This window comes from Pleurodeles waltl, chromosome 6, assembly GCF_031143425.1.
Source record: "Pleurodeles waltl isolate 20211129_DDA chromosome 6, aPleWal1.hap1.20221129, whole genome shotgun sequence".
NCBI lineage: Eukaryota > Metazoa > Chordata > Amphibia > Caudata > Salamandridae > Pleurodeles > Pleurodeles waltl.
Genome location: NC_090445.1, coordinates 903,418,789 through 903,435,779, shown reverse-complemented (window position 1 = coordinate 903,435,779; position 16,991 = coordinate 903,418,789).

Below are 16,991 nucleotides of genomic sequence, written 5' to 3'. Positions count from 1 at the left end.
GTCTAAGACCCTTGGCAGCATTTGACTCTATTGTTGTAACACTACAGGGAACGCTGGGGGGATCAACCCTTTCCTACCTCGGTGTGAACCCCATGAGGGAGATCTAAGAAAAGGGTGGTTCCGGGTCTCCCCTGCCATTGTGCTTCTTTCTTTGTTTCTAAGTGAATTCTGTTGTTAGATCGCACAGATGGGGTTTGGAAAACAATATTGAGGGAGCAGGAGGTGGGGAATAGTTTGACTGCCATGGGTGTGGGGAGAAATAGTGATCTGAAGGTTTTAGGTGTTTACCCAAGCGGAGGGAATGGGGTTTGGTTGGGATTGTGTTTTTTAACAGTGCATTCTGGTCGCAATGTTGGCAATGTTTTTTGAGACAGTACAGGATGGTATACATGGTGTCGACATGAGAGGGGCTCTTGTGGCCTCTGTTTCTGGTGGGATTGGGCTGTGGTAACAGGGAACCTTGTACACCTAGCAGGAATGGTAAAAACTCATCTCCTGGGACATTAGAGGCCCAGGGGCCTGCATAATTATACAAAGCACCTTAGGGTGCACCCTATTTAAGCTGGCACAGGCTTGTTATAGCAATGTTAGAGGAAACTCATTTGGTTGAAGAAGAAGCTGCCAACTTTAGATAAATGGCAGGGTCAATTATACTCCTGTACCTACACAACATGCACCACGGGTGTGTCTATGTGGATAGCTCTGGAAGTGCTCCATATGACCTGATTTGTGGGCTCTTGGATGGCTTAAAAGTGTACCTGTTAAACATCTATGCCCCTAATCATGCCAAAAAAGGCTACTTTTTGAGGCTCTGAAATCTCTTGGCCCCATACACGAGCATCCCTCTGGTCTGGGTGTGGGATTTCTATTGTGTCCTAGATGGTCACCTTGACAGGGAGCCCCCATGGGGGTTGGTGAAACCAAGCATGGCAGATGCATTGACTGAAGTTATGGTACAGGTGGACTGCATGGATATTTGGAGAACTCTTAATCCTGCAAATAGTGAGTTCACTTATTATTGATCAGTTCATCATATGTATAGAAGGCTGGATAAGATATTGGTTTCCCGAGAGCTGGAGGAAAATATACAGATGGTGGAGCACTTGGGCATATTCTTATTTGAACATGCGCTCCTTACTTCCACTTGGGTTCACGCCTGACCAGACATCCCTACTTGGGGGCTTCAGCCAGAAACCTTGAAAGACACTGCTTTCCAGTCAGATATTAGTGCGGTGCTAACTGGTTAGTTTATTGAGAATTGGGGATTGGTCTTCACCCAGAAACCTTGAAAGACACTGCTTCCCAGTCAGATATTAGTGCGGTGCTAACTGGTTAGTTTATTGAGAATTGGGGATTGGTCTTCACAAGGGCACTGGAATGGGACCCACTTAAAGCGGTCCTGCATAGGAAGTGTCTCAGAAAGATATAAGGTGTCAAGCGCCAACTGCAAAGTCACCTTAGGGAACAAGTGCCGATATTAGCTCGCTTATAAAAGGCCACTAACGACAACCTGTCCTCCGAGGCGGAGGCACAGACAGTGCAGCACACCATAGAGGAAATATGGGACATACTTGATAAGTTCACTCTGTAAGACTACAGACAGAGGGTGCACTCGTAGTGCAATAAGCTAGGTAGGCTATTAGCCTGGCTCTTGTGACACAAGAAGCTCCCATCCACAATCATGGTGGTGCAGTGCTACCAGTGAGACCTAGGAGCATGTTTAAGAACCCCTAGCGCCATCTACCAAAACATTAGCACATTTTCTTGACATTCATGTTGGGATAGCCAAAATCCCATGCGATATTTACATAGTGGCTCAGTGCATGCATTGCGCCACTTTGTAACCCTTTGAGCTACATTATGCCTGCGGCAGGCATAATGTATGCAAAGGGGGCGCTCCCCCATTAGAGGGGCCAAAAAAATGGTGCAAGGAAATCTAACAGATTTTCCTCTATTATTTTTTCTGCACTTTTAATGCCTGCTCAGAGCAAACATTAAAAGAGGGCACACCATTGAATACAACGGGACCTTATGTACTCTGCAGGAGTAGCGCCAATATTTTGGCACGACTCCTGCAAAGTACATCAATAGCATCAATAACAATGAAGCTATTGCCCCCTACCCTGCGCCATGGCGCACCATATTTCATACGGCGCACACGTGGTGGCGGTAGGGGGTGCTAAAGGGTGCAAGAAAAGTGGTGCTACACTGTGTGCAGTGTCACTTTTCTTATACATGACCCTTAGTGATTACATGGGCAGTAATCAATTTACCTACAAGAGTGTGAGCTGTCAGTACCACTCCTGCAGGAGTTGTGGGGATTCAGTAATGCATTTGGTCTCCAATAAATCTCCAATAAATCAAGGTAAATTATTAATATTCCCCCTGGTGGGACTGGAAGTTAAGCCCTGGAGGCTTTGCCACAGGTTAGGCTGTGATGGGAGCTGGAGGCATTTAGATACTTGGAGATCGAAGTAGCACCTGCAAAGGAGAAGCAATACTTCCTCAATATGGGCAGGGTACTGTCTGGGCTGTGAGCATTTGTGACATTTTGGCAAACATTCCCATCTGTAGTGAGTAGAATCCCCCTGGTGAAATGGTGTTCCTCTTGAGATGTTTTTATGCATCACAGAATTCATAATGTTTGATTCCCTGGGGCACCTTCAAGAAACTTGGTAGCCTACTTCAATAATCTGGATGGGTAAGTGCAGAAGGGTGGGACTGCAAATTCTCAAAATGGACCCTACATGCTTTGGTCTAGGACTTCCAGCCCTTGTGCTGTGCTATTTGGGGTCGCAGCTGCAACGTGGGACACAATGGTTTGCGGAATGTAACTGGGAGAAGAGCCGGGTGTTGTACACCTGCCATCTGTATTAATGGCTGGATGATGGCGCGATACGTCTCACCCATTTATCTTTCAACAGGTCACCCAGAACTGGGTGATGCCACCAAGAGGATGTTACGTTTGCCAATGTTCTTCAGGAAACTCCGATAGGGTGGATACCTCAATTTGTGTACCTCTGCCATGAGTGGAGGAAAGGGGGATATGAGCTGGTTGGAGATCTCTATCCAGCAGACAATTGTCTCATCTTTAAAGAAGGGCAGGGGTTGTTTGAGGTGGGCCTGGGACAGTTTTTGCAGTTCACTGACTTGACCAGGGTAGCCATGGGTTGTGGCCTTGAAAGACCTGTATGCTAGGTAGGGGTGATCCTGGAACTTGGACCTTCCAGTCGATTGGTATCCAATTTATACCTGGCCCTTAAAGAGGTCCAACCGCAGGTTGACTATCGCATGCGGGTGGCTGACAAGTGGATCTACCAGAGACCATAACTGACATAGAATGGAATAAAATGAGTGCCCTGGTGAAAGAAGTGTCCAGTAAAGCTTGTTCTAAATTGTCTCATTTTTATGTCTTGCACCAAGCACATCTGGCCCCTGTGAGACTTAAAAAAATATAACCCACCCGCACGGATGAATGTCCAAGATGCAGGGAAGATAGAACAGGATTTACCCACATAATTAGGAGTTGTGGCAGTTTAGCCCAGTACACACAAGAGATGGTTCGACGCTAGCAATGGACTACCAACATTTGCTTTGAGATCGCGGATAAGCGCTGCCTGCTGGGCCTTATTCCTTGCACCAAGGATGTTAGGGTGAAATATAGAGTTACTCAGTTAAAGCTCTTACTGGCCAAGCGTAGAGTTGCTACCCCGTGGATGTCTGCTCTTGGTCCCACGATCCTGGAATGGTCCAGGGACCTGGCTGAATGGGCATGAGCAGAATTGAGGCATATGAATGAGGTTCGCACTGATCAGCACCTAGAGGCTGATTGACGAGAGTTGAAGAGCATCTTGCATGGAGCGAAAGAGGAGGTGGGGGATGTCCCTGTTGCTGAGGCATTAGATGGGGAGGCCCAACCCCCTGATGGGACAAGTGGGCCATCCATTGAGATGTAGCTGTGCCCAGGTTGCTGCGCACCACTGCTCCCATCTTGAAGCAAGCCTTGCTGAAGGTGATAGCAGTGCAATAGGGCACTGTTCAAAGACCCAATGGTGGGGGGGCCTGGCATAATATGGTACCATTGAAGTAGCAACAAATATGAGAGGACGGTCGAGACCCAAGGATCTCAATTGTGAGGAGTTGCTGGTTACCTTTGTGGATAACTGTATGACTATGATTGGAGATAATAGAACCATTAATTGTTTATATTTTATCATGTTGCTAATAGTGACATGTCACTATTTCTTTTTTATATTATGTGTCCAAATTAAATATCAAACATGCAAAAAAATGCTGGTCAGGGAATGCAGATCTACTCAAATATTAACGGTTAGGTCCCTCCAATTGGCAAATATTGTTAACTCTCTGTGTGATTTGGTTACCAAAACAAACAGAGCAGGTGACACTGAATATTTTATTACTTAATTGACTACTTCACCACCTAACCATTCAAGTTCTCTTTTCACCTTTCCATCATCCATTTCAGCATTGGTCTCACTGTAACTGGTAGTGCCCCTCTTTTAGGGCCAGATGTAGGAAGCCAAAAAATTGCGAGTCGGAAATTGCGAGTCGTTGCGACTCGCAATTTCCGACTCGCAAAATGGTATCCAACAAGAAAAAGCGACTTCATTTTGCAACTCGCAAATGAAGTCGCACCGCAGATTGCGAGTCCGCTGTTAGCGAGGTCGCTTTTTGCGACCTCGCTAAAAACGGACTCGCAAATTTCGAGTGGGTGTCGCAAATTGCGACTGTGCCGCAAATTGCATGCAGGTGCTGAAAACAGTTTGAAAAACACTTCCTGGCTCTTGCTGATGACATCACAGCCAGGAAGTTATCAAATACACCTGGGAGGAGGGAGGACCACACCCTTTTCTAACTGCTGAGCAACCACCTGGAGGAACAGCAGCAAGAATGGAAGACTCAGGCAGTGCAGGCAGGAAGAGAAAACTGAAGTTCTCTGAAAAGGTACTTGAGGTGCTGACAGAGGAATGCTGCCAGCACCATGACCAGCTGTTTAGAAGGGCTGCCCTGAGTGTTCCAGACACGGAAAAGAGGAGAATCTGGCAAGACATCCAGGAGAGGGTCAACGCTATAGGGGTGAGCCACAGGAGTATAGAAGAAATAAAAACACTGTGGTATGACCTGCGCTCCAGGACAAAGGAGAGGGTGGCAGAGCGCCTCAGGGAGATGAGGGGCACAGGAGGAGGCCCATCCACCATCCCATCACCCACACCCATAGAGGAACTGGTAGAACAGACCCTTGAGCTTGAGGCAGTGTCAGGAATGGGAGTACTGGACACGCCAGGGACATCAAAAAGTGAGTACCATGAAACATGCATGTACACCCATAACTGCCATACCCCCACCCACCCAGTACACAGCAGCATGCACAACCAAACTAGCTCCATTCCAGACTTGCAACCACCAAAAGTGGTGCATTATGGGCAATGTAGTACGGTAGTCAGCTTATAGGCAACTGTTTATTAGGAGGCATACAACAGATGTTAGATACTGACAATGTGTTCCCTATGTCCCACAGGTCTCCCACAAGACACCCCCACCAGCCACACCGTCCAGGGTGCAGAAAGCAGCCAACAGGCAGCGCAGGAGTCTGAAGCAGTCACTACAGGGCCCAGCACCACACCACCACAGTTCCCTCCAGCTGAACCAATGGACATGGTGGAAATAGACACAGCACCTGGTCCCAGCCACAGTGTCAGACAGCAGGACCCTGAAGCACCACCGCATCGCAGACGCAGACTCCATGTCCAAGCAGTGTCCCAGGATGATGGAGGTGACTCATCCATATCTGCAGCTGAGGAAGCCCTCATATCTGGTCAGCGCCTGCAAACAAGGCAGATGAGAATCATTTCTGGGGCAATGCAACGGATGGAGCATAATTTCACCAATGGGCTGGCACAAGTGAACACCCAGTTCACATGTTTGAACGATAATGTCAGTGACCTTGCTCTCTCCATACGGCAACTGGTGACAGAACTAGTGTCAGAGAGACAGAGTGCAAGGCGCCGCGAGCAGCAACTGGTACACAGATTGGACCGCATGGCTGCATCCATCGTCCGTCTCGCAGTCAACACCACAGGGCTGTCACGCCGTACTGTGAGTTTGCAGGTGGACTTGGGCCACTTTGCAGGGGATGTGACTCGGGGACTGGGTCGCATTAGCCACGCTGTGGACATGCTGGAGGCTAGACAGGTGGCTAGGGGCACGGCAGAGACACCTCAGGATAGTGAGGAGGGGTCCACCGTCAGCAGCGCATCTGCCACAGACACACGTGTCTTGAGGAGTGGCAGTGCACGTCAGGGGTCTGCTGACACACCTAGCAATAGCCATGCTGGGCGTCCCAGGCGGAGGTGTTAGGCCCATGCACTGCAGGACACATGAGGCACATGAAGTGAATATGTCCTCAGTGCAGGTGGACATTTCCAGCCCCTTAACAAAAGTTCAGTTCTTCACTTATTATGTTCACGTAATAAAACCTATTGTTTGTTCCACTTCACAACTGGGCTCTTTGTGTGTGACATTAGTGTGTGTGGTGACAGTTACCACGTACCTTCCAAAGTATTGGTTTGCAATATGGTTCCGTCTCTGTCTGCCTTGATTTGCAATGCTTCTATCCCCAGGATGGCGATGTGGTAGCTCTTGCTCTTCATCCTCCGAATCTGGGTCTTCAGGGGTGAGATGTAGCCCACGTCTGGTGGCAATGTTGTGCAGTATAGCGCTTGCGCCAACTATCTTGAATGCTGTTATTGGGGCATACTGGAGCGCACCTCCACTTCTGTGGAGGCATCGTAATTTTGCCTTTAACAGTCCAAAGGTCCTCTTTATGACATTTCTGGTCCTCCTATGTGCACTTTTTTATCGCCTCTCATTTTCATTGCTGGGTGTTAGGTACGGGGTAAGTATCCATGGTCTTAGCGCATATGCACTGTCACCTGTTTGGCAAAAGTTAACAATGTTAGCAGGGCATGGATGGTTTCTACAGTGACCTGTGTGTATGTCTTCAGGGGGTCTGCAGCAATACCTAAGAGATATCCGTCTCCAAACTCCCCAAGTTCTAGGCGTTGGTGTATCCCACTGTGCCTGAAAATGTAGGAGTCATGTGTACTCCCTGGAAATTTGGCTACCATGTCAGTGATGACATAATGTGCGTCACATACCACCTGGATGTTCAGTGAGTGGGTACACTTCCGGTTGCGGAACAGATATTCCAGATTTGCAGGAGGGCATATTTGTATATGTGTCCCATCCACACACCCTATTACATGAGGGAAGTTGGCAATTCTGTAGAATTCCAACTTGGTGCTGTTGATTTCTGCCTCATTCCTGGGTAGGTATATGTATCTGGACATGTGTGTGAGTATGGCATCTAAGAAACATCTGAAGAACCATGAGAGTGCACTTTGAGATACCCCACCTGCCACTGCAATCACCCCCTGTTAGCTACCCGAGGCCAAGAGGTGCAGTGAGCATAGCACTTGCACATGTGTGGGGATGGCGCTGCCGCGCACAGTCTGTCGTTGAAGCTGCGGATTGAGTAGATCTATTCATTCTAATATTGCTGCACTGCTGAGTCTGTATTTATCATATATCTCCTCCTCAGTTTGTTGGAAAAGTGTCTGCCTGGTTCTGTATATCCTCTCCTGTCTCTGGCTCCTCCTCCTCCTCTGCTGGGCGGCGTGGACTCTCCTCCTCCTTGCTATCACATATATTTCAGCCATCTTGAGTAACCCAGGTGCCTTCTGGGTCTCCTTTTATACTTTGGTTATGGTTACCACCTGCTCTGAGTTAGTGGTAATTTGGGTGTGCAAAATGGGCTTTTTGCGACTAGTCGCAATTTGCGAGTGGGTTTTTCATATGGTTTTTGACTCGCAAATTGCGTCTCCCTATTTGCGAGTCGCACAATGGGGTCGCAGAATTTGCGAGTCGGTAATGGCTCACGTCGCAATTTGCGATTCGGAAATGGGGTTCTTGCATCCCATTTCCGATTTTTCGGGGTCGCAAATTGCGATTCGGGCCATTAAGTTTAATGTTTTTCAGGAACCCCATTTTGTCAGAGAAACCACTGGAAATGACAAGAAGCTGTCTTATCATACATGGTCATTGCTTCAACCAACACCTCCGCATTGGGATCAGGTCTGGTGTTTCTTGCTATGGAAGGTTCAGACCCTTGGTAACCGCATGCAGCTGTCCTACTATTGTTCTCATTTAGGATGTCCTTAACACAAGTATCCCTTCTTGGAAATCGGACCTTTATTTTACCATTATATTAAAACATCCAATGGAATAGCTTAGATTCTTACTACTTAAACACTTTATAAGTACACTTTTTTATTTATAATGGTGTATGACAACCCCAAATCAGCAACCAACTCTGCGTTCATATCATTCAGCCCAGTCTCACATTTGGGTAATACTGTAACCTTCATCATCCATTTTATTCACTTGAGACCTCAACATTTCTGCCTCGTATTCCACCCTCTGCAATATGCCCTTTTTTCCCAACCCTTGTTTTAACCACACCTATCAGACACCATCATTAAAATTGTCACTTCTCACAGGTGTCTGCTTAGGTGTTTTTAATTTTTCACTAGATTAGCTGGATCCCGATCTTTCCAGAAAAAAAGTTTATTTACGCACTCCCTCCTGTTCCTTTAACAGCGAGGTTGAGTTCACCCAGGTGGCACTGTCCTACCTGGGTGGGGTTAGGTGGTCAGATGATGAAGCATGACACTATATAGTGTGTGAGACCACCTAGTCGGTAAAGGGAATTCCCCCTTTTCCTCCCCCCCACTCACTTCGCAGCTACTTACTGACCGCTCACCTACCTTACCTATCCAAATAGGAACACGTACAACCAAGGGCAACAATTGTGCCCGTAACGCCTTCTCTATAGAACCCCGTACTTCTTTTTGTGCTTTTGTGCAGTTTCACTGCAAATTCGACTTGGCATGTAAAAGTGCTTGCCAAGCCTTAAACTCCCCTTTTTCTACACATAGGTCACCCCTAAGGTAGGCCTTAGGTAACCCATAGGGCAGGGTGCTATGTAAGTAAAAGACTGGACATCAACATATGTGTTCTATATGTCCTAGTAGTGTAAAACTCCTAAATCCATTTTACACTACTGTGAGGCCTGCTCCTTTCATAGGCTAACACTAAGGCTACCCTCATAAACTCTTTGAGTGGTAGATTCTTATTAGAAAGGGGTAAACAGGTCATATTTAGTATGGCCAGAATGGTAATACAAAATCCTGCTGACTGGATTTTATATTACTATTTTAGAAATGCCACCTTCAGAATTGATCATTTCTCTGCACTTAAAACCTTCTGTGCCTTACAATCAATGCCTGTGCTTGGCTGGTTGACAGCTCCCTTGTGCATTTCACCCAGACATCCACAAACACAGGATGCTCAGTCACACCTGCACCCATCTGCATGCTGATTGGGTCTTCCTGGGCTGGAAGGGTGGAGGGCCTGACACTTACATTTCAAAGGACATTAGCCTTCCCTCACACAATGGACTGCCAAAGCCAGTCAGGATTCTACTGAAAGGGGACCTTGTGCACTTCTAGGCCACTCTTTGAAGTCCCCCCCACTTCAAAGGCACATTTGGGTATATAAACTGGGTCCCTGACCCTACCAACTCAGACACTTCTTGACAAGATACCTACTGGGGAAGGAACTCTGAGCCAGAACCTGCAACCTGCTAAGAGAAGCTGTCTGGCTGCCCAAAAGACTCACCTGACTGCTGTGCTGTAAAGGACTGCTGCCTTGCTGTTCCCTGTTGCCTTTATGCCCTCTGGCTCTTCTGAGAAGTGCTCTCCAAGGGTTTGGATTGAGCTTATCTCCTGTTTCCTGAAGTCTCAGGGCCAAAAAGACTTAGGGCCTGATTCTTACCTTGGCGGTCGGCGGAGAGGCGGCGGTCGGACCGCGAACAGACCGGCGGTCCAAAAAATGGCATTCTGACCGCGGCGGTCACCGCCCCGATCGACCGCCACTTCCCCACTCCGACCGCCACGGCGGTCATGACCGACGGGCTGGAGTACGCACACTCCGGCCCGGCGGTCGACCCAAGACCGCCAACCGTATCATGACCCTGCTTACCGCCGCGGTTTTTGGCGGTCGGGAACCGCCATGCGAACCATGGCGGTAGGCACTATCGGGGCCAGGGAATTCCTTCCCTGGCACTGATAGGGGTCTCCCCCACCCCCCACTGCCCCCCACGAGTCCTCCCCCCACACCCTCCACCCCCCTGCCACCCCCCAGAGGTGGTACGAACCCCCTGCCCCCCCACCCCGACATGCACATACACGCACCCCGACATGCACGCACCCCCAACATGCACATATGCACACCCCCTACACACACACATACACAACGGGGGCACATACCCGCACACATACATGCCGACATGCGCACCCGCCGAACTACACACATTGCCCAAAGGCACAGCAGCACCCCCCGCCCGCATGCACGCACTCACACACCCCCTCTACACACCCCCATGCACGCACACATCACACAACACCCCCCCACCCCCTCCCCTCACGGACGCTCAACTTACCTTGTGCGTTGGTCCTCCGGGAGGCGACGGGAGCCATAGGGACGTGACCGCCAACAGAAGACCGCCACACAGAAATGTGGGTCGTAATTCTGGGGGCAGTGTTCTGCTGGCGTGGCGGTGGAGGTTGACCAGTCTCCACTTTCCCGCCGACCGCCAGTGTGGCTGCTGGCGGTATTCCGGCGGAACGCTCCCAGCGGTCGGAATACGCGCAGCGGCATACCGCCGCGGTCGGCGGTCTTTACCGCAGCGGTAACTCGGCGGTCTTGCGAAAAGACCGCCAAGGTCAGAATCAGGCCCGTAGTCTCTGCAAAGAACTCTTTGTGGGGTGAAAATCGACGCACAGCCTTCCAGAATCAATGCACAGTCTGCCCTGTGGTGAGAAAATCACCACATCATGGACCCAGAACGGCACAGCCCAGCTCCCTGAGTGAGATCGACACAGCACCAGCGTTGTGACCAGAACTTCGATGCATGGCCCATCGGATCGACGCATTACTGAACCGGAACGACGCAGCCCATCTTCCTGCAAGAAGAATCGACACAGCACCTGCCGTGTGGCAGAAATTTCCCCACATCACCCACCGGATCGGCAAAGCTCCTGTGATTTCATCCTGCACGTCGCGGATTTCTCTGCATCGTCCCAGGGGTGTCCAAATGCCCCGCAACCCGAAGAGGATCCAAGCCTGCGGGTGGGAAATCGACCCTAAGCTCTTGCTGCGTGGAAAAGCATTGATGCATTGTTTGTGTGCGCCCTGAGAAATCGACGCACACCTCCCTGTTTTCCACGCATCTCCTCCTCTGCAGTCCCGTGCGGTTAATGTAGATGTAAACCAAGTACTTTGTGCTTGCTAGAGACACTTATTGCTTTTTAAGAACTAAAGACTCCATCATTACAAAAGTGATATTTTAACTTGTATTTATCAAACCTTGATAGTTTTGATCTTAATCTACTCAGATAAATATTCTATATTTTTCTAAACCTGTGTGGTGTATTTTTGTGGTGTTATACCGTGTTATTGCATGATTTATTGCACAAATACATTACACATTGCCTTTTAAGTTAAGCCTGACTGCTCAGTGCCAAGCTACCAGAGGGTGAGTACAGGATAATTTGGATTGTGTGTGACTTACCCTGACCAGAGAGAGAGGGTCCTTGCTTGGACTGCCAACCAAAGACCCCATTTCTAACACCTTTTTAACCACATCCATGCACACTCTCCTGAGACGTCCTTGCCCACGACAGTGATGGGATGTTAAACCTCTTGCAAAACAATCCAGCCTCGTAGCCTGATGCCCTGTATGTCCACAACCGAAAAACATCAACTTAGTCTCATTGTGGTCATTCCTATATTTATTTGCTGTTTCTTGATGATTACTGGGAATCATAGAGAGACATCCTAGCATAAAAAGATACTTTAATCTCATGGGGTTCAGGAGGCAGAAAAAAGAGAGAAGTAGTACAAGAAACGAAGGGAGTGGAGTCTTTGGAAAATAGAACAGCAGTAGCTGGGGCAACACTTTTGGGTCAGAGCAAGCCCAATCAGTTCAAGACTCAATGGTGCTTCCAAGGGAACTTAAAACGAGCTAGTGGAGGTTTCTAGTTCTATTGCAACTGCTTGGTTGTATAGTTTCTCGACCATTAGTTTGCCCATGATTTTTCACATTGTCGTGTTTTCTCTTCCTTTCCTGTTTCTCCCTTTTCCTACAGTTACCGCTGTGTTTGTGCTCATCTTCTCCCATTGACTGAACAGGATTCTTCATATATTCCTTGCTGCTGCCTAACTACATCATTTCCAACTCGGTTTGCTCTGTCTTGCAGTCCTCCACCATCAGATGGCCATTTCCTCCATTCTCCAGGTTCTCAGAGTTGCGGGAGGTATTCCCAGTACTCCTTAGACTCATTACCAGAATTACTCTTATGAAACAGGATAAGTCCCAGACTAGAGTGCCCTGTATGAGTAGCCCGCGATTTACTCATTTTTAATCTCTGTCCTCTTTTCTTTAAGTAAGACCACCAACACTTTCACAGTGACAGAAAAAGGGATGGTCATTGCTGGTTTTTATGCACTGATGTCTGAAAATAATGCCTCTGACTTTCAGCATAAGATATTGCAATCTTTTCTCAAGCCATGCAAATTAATATGCGACCAAAGAAGCTATACCTCCTTTTTAAGTCTAAAAGCAAACCATATTTATGTCACAACAGTCGAAAAGGTTCCTTGCCCAAGTAAGAGTCAAGTTGGCAATGCTTCAAGAGTAATTTTTCTTCTTATTGAGGTTGCGCCCACTTTTACCAAAAATCTGACCTGAAGAAAATTCTACTAAATTACTTTTATTGAATCATTCTTGATATTTTTTATGAATGTTTTTCATCAGGCTAATAAAAACCAATCTGATGAATGCCATTCATAAAGAAATACTTATTTCTTCAGTTTTGGCATAGTTCTGTTTCTTTTAAGAGGGTGCTCTTTTACCACTGTTCTTTTTTCTATATTTTTTGAAGGGCAAGTTTTACCTTCTCTACATATTTCCCACTTTCACACCCGTTTATAATACACTTTAGTGATGCTTTCCACCCCCATTTTTTTCAACGTGATCCCCTGTAACAACCTCCCCTACCCCATATATACCACCCCATTTTCCATACACTCTTTTTTCCTTTCTTACCTTTGTCTTCTCAACCCCTTCTGTCTTGCAGCGTTGTCTTTGACTTCACAGAAGACATGATACTACTGAGACCTTCTTTAAAGATTTTCGTTTCCCAAAAATATTGTATGTTCGTGGAAAAGGTATTTTGTCATTTCTCCAATGTAAAGTTTTGTCAGAATGATTTTGTCAGGTAAGCCATCCACGTTTTGAAAATTCACTAAAATGACGGAATTCCTTTAGAAACAGTGTGGGTTCCATGGTTTAAAGGCAAAGTAAAGGCTCTCTTCACAAGATGTCCAGGTGAAGAGCCAATATCACACAGTGAAGGGCAGGGTGAGCCAGGAATATTTGCACTGGCGGGTTTCCACCTCCAGTGTGAAAGCTCTGCACTGCATGTGTCCATTGGGAGTTTTGCTACCTCCATGGGATATTGTCGGTTGCTCAGACGTTCTAGTAATTGTCTTTGGAGGTAGGTAGAAGGGTCTGCTCAAACTGCCTCAGGCTTCAAGACCCACCCACTCCCCTTAGCCCCGTCCCTCTATTTCTAGAACAGCAATAGCTGAATTAAAGCCCCACGCACTCTCAAAGCACTAAGCCCCTCCTCCTCTCACACTTTGAAAATATATTAACCTTGGCAGATCTGGACCAGAGTAGAACGAAATTACAGTACCTGTAGTGAAAATGTTTGCCTCTGGAGTCACCATCCTGCTGTAACCTGTAGCAAGATCGAGAGCCTTTCAGTCCGGCAGGGAGCTGAAATGCACATGCCAGACGGGGCTGACATGATCCACAGGAGTACCAGCACAGGCCCAGTTGACTGGAGGACTTGAATGATGACCAGGTGATGGATGTGTCAAGTAATAACAAAGTCGCCACAGGCCAACTGCTCAGGAAGAAGCAAGAAGGCACGTAATCATGGTCAAGGAGGTGCATTATTGCCTTCAGATACAGAGGAAGGGGTGTCTGCAACATCCCCGGTCCAGCGTCTGCAGAAAGGCGGTGGTATCCACTTCTCTCTACCCCATAAGAAAATGGAGTCAACCAAGCATCACAGTCTTGCCTTGCAGTCCACTTCTAATTGCGGGCAAAGGTACCACTGATTTCAGTACTTTCTGCCTGACCTTCCTATCTCATATGCCTCAAGAGACATCAACGTATGAACTGCAGACCAGGGCATAGCTGTAAAAAGACTGAGGGGCATATTTATACGCCCCTAGCGCCACCTTGAACCACATTAACGTAATTTATTTTGACAAGGCCAAAATCCCCGTGCCGTATTTACAGGGTGGCGCAATGCATGCATTGCGTCACCCTGTAGCCCTTTCCGCTACATAATGCCTGCACCAGGGGAGCCGGTAAAATGGTGCAAGGAAATCTTTGGGATTTATTCCGGCACTTTTAACGCCTGCTCAAAAGCAGGCATTAAAAGCGGGCTTCCATTCTTTAGAATAGGCCCCTATGTACTCTGCAGGAGTAGCCCCTTGCAGGAGTAGTGCCAACGAGTACATCAATAGTCATTAAAAATGACTCTATTGCTCCCTACCCTGCGCCATGGTGCACCGTGTTTTAAATACGCCACACACATGGTGATGGTATGGGGGTGCTAAGGGGCACAGGGAAAGCGGTGCCACTTGCCATAAATCTGCCCCTAAGGGCCTCATTTACAAGTCCTTTGCCCCAACGTTGCATCATTTCTTTTACACACAAAGTAATGCAAGCAGGGCTCTACACTGCTCCACATTTACAAACTGATGCATTGGGCCCAGTTATAATGTATGGAAGGGAGGCATTTCCATGTGAAAAGCCACGAGAACTGATGTAGGAAAATTTACATTTCATAGTGTCATTCTGCAACTTCACTGCATCAGAATTTTACCACCTGCTCACATCAGGCATAAAACTGATGCAGGGCTTTTCTCAATGGGGGCCTCATGGCATTGCTGGAGTAGTGCTATATTTTTGACACTAGTCCAGCAATGCATGAGTTTAGTGCCACAGATGTGTCAGAATTTCTGTGGCATCTGTGAAAACGTGTGCCATAGAGTTCTGTATTGTAAATACAGCGCATCCATGGTGTCATTAGGGGGCCGTAGGGCAGCATAAGAAATCTGAGGCATTGGAGATGATGTGTCTGTTTCTTTTAAATGAGGCCTAAAGTACTTTTTCAGCCTGGTTGCACCAATCACGTTTGTGGATGCACCTACACTGCTGAATCTTGATTATGACTATTTCCTCTTGTGATACATTTCCATAAAAGAAAAAAGTACCTTAAGTTCAGGGCCACTAGAATTATGTTACTGTGCAGCTGTGGTGATTTTCACACAATTATACATTTGCCTCCTTTGCCTCATAATCCATCATCTGCTGCATAGTTTGCAGATTTTAACAAAAATCTTTTTTTTATCTTAAACAGTTCAACAGTTTGTAAAAAATCAGCAACATGTTTCCTCACAGGGAAACGACCTTTCCAAAGGTGGACTGGTCCCCTTTCTGTTGCTTATTGCTATATTATGGTATTAAACTGGTACTAATGAGGTGCAACCAATGTCCAAACAGTATAACTAAGATTAAAAATGATGAAATAATGAAGGGCTACTATTAAAAATAGTTTCGCATTATACCACATATTTTGCCTTTTATTGCTTCATAATATACTCAACTCTGCTGCATAACTTGGCCTTCTCTTGACGCATAATTACACTCGTCTTGCTTGAGACCAGTCTACTGACAATCGGTTTACTAGTCCATCAGGTCCTTAGAAAAACAGAGCTAACAATTGGTTACTGATAATTGAACTCTGGTGACTGAAATGTATGTTTTTGTCTTTAATTTCACAATGATGATTGTCACTGCAGCACTAGGACCTCACAACCTAGAACACAGAGTGTTCCAGAAAGCTTACTGTTTCTGGTCCCAGTTGTTTGGGTGGTGATGTTTGGAATACATGCTTTGAAGGGGACATCTTTTATTATGCCCCTAGTGTATATTTGGCAGTGAACCCACTTATTCCAACTACAGAACCCCAGGCAGGTGCAGGACCAGGTTTGGTCCAGAGTTCCTCTGCCTGTATCCCTTGCTCATCTTTCAGACTTTTTTACGATTTTTGCTTCTTTCGAACCCCATCAACAGGTGCAAGCTGGCAACTCGGCAAAGTGGCGGGGTGGGGGTAAACAAAACAAAAATAATAAAAAAATATATATAATAAAATTAAACTTACCTTAAAGTCGTTGCCGCTCTCCAGGCACAAGCTCCCAGCCTGCCCTCCTCCAATCATGACGCTGCTCAGAGCCCAAAAGGAGGAGCCGCCCTTGCTCATCAATCTGTGTACTCACAAAGACCTCGAGTAAACCCAAGCTGTAATAATATTTGGGTTTGTATCTAGGTTTCAGAAGTCCGTTTTCTGTTTTTTTTGTATATGTATTAATTGTCACTGAGACAGGTGTTAAAGATATTTTCTATTTGTAAAGTAAAGTGCTGACGGGACATTAATGTTATTGACAATACTCAATCACCACACGGCCCTGTAACCACTGAATGCCAAAAGTCTCTAGGAAAGGATTGAAAGTGGGTAAATCAGTGTTATGGAGTACTCATGCATGTTTGTCCTGTGAGGAAATGTAGCGCTTAGGTGTCTGTCACTGGAGTGTCTTTTTGTCACCTATTCACTCTTAAGTCAAGCGCTGAATGACGTTGGTATCTTTAGATGAAGAAGGCAATGGACGTGGCTCGGGGAATATGTAGACTGTTCGCTGTCAGAATT